This window comes from Mastomys coucha, unplaced genomic scaffold (assembly GCF_008632895.1).
Source record: "Mastomys coucha isolate ucsf_1 unplaced genomic scaffold, UCSF_Mcou_1 pScaffold20, whole genome shotgun sequence".
Lineage (NCBI taxonomy): Eukaryota > Metazoa > Chordata > Mammalia > Rodentia > Muridae > Mastomys > Mastomys coucha.
The window spans coordinates 102,172,179-102,172,479 of record NW_022196903.1 but is presented as its reverse complement, the minus strand read 5'-3'; the positions used below and the strand labels follow the sequence as shown (position 1 = coordinate 102,172,479).

General features: G+C 31.2%; 1 pseudogene; it reads left to right on the top strand.

Moving 5' to 3' along the window:
* Positions 1–84, top strand: part of LOC116099974 — a 1,677-nt pseudogene extending 1,593 nt beyond the window's left edge.
* Positions 85–301: the final 217 nt, after the last annotated feature.

Genomic DNA, 301 nt, shown 5'->3' with positions numbered 1-301 from the left:
GAGTTCCAGGACAGCCAGGGCTATACAGAGAAACCTTGTCTCGAAAAAAAAAAAAAGAGTAAAAAGAACTTACAAAGACTGTGACCTTTTAGTAGATCAACTGTAGGTTTTTAAGGACTACATTTAAAAAAAAAAAACATTCGACTTTAAGTAAAAATAATTATGATGCCTTTTGTGAATGGAGGAATTAATTGTCCATAAAAGCGCCAATATTGACTTATTTTATGAAAAACAAACTGGATATCTATTTAACTTAGTTAGATACTAAGATAAAATTGGAATTTTTGGCAAGGAGGGGCTG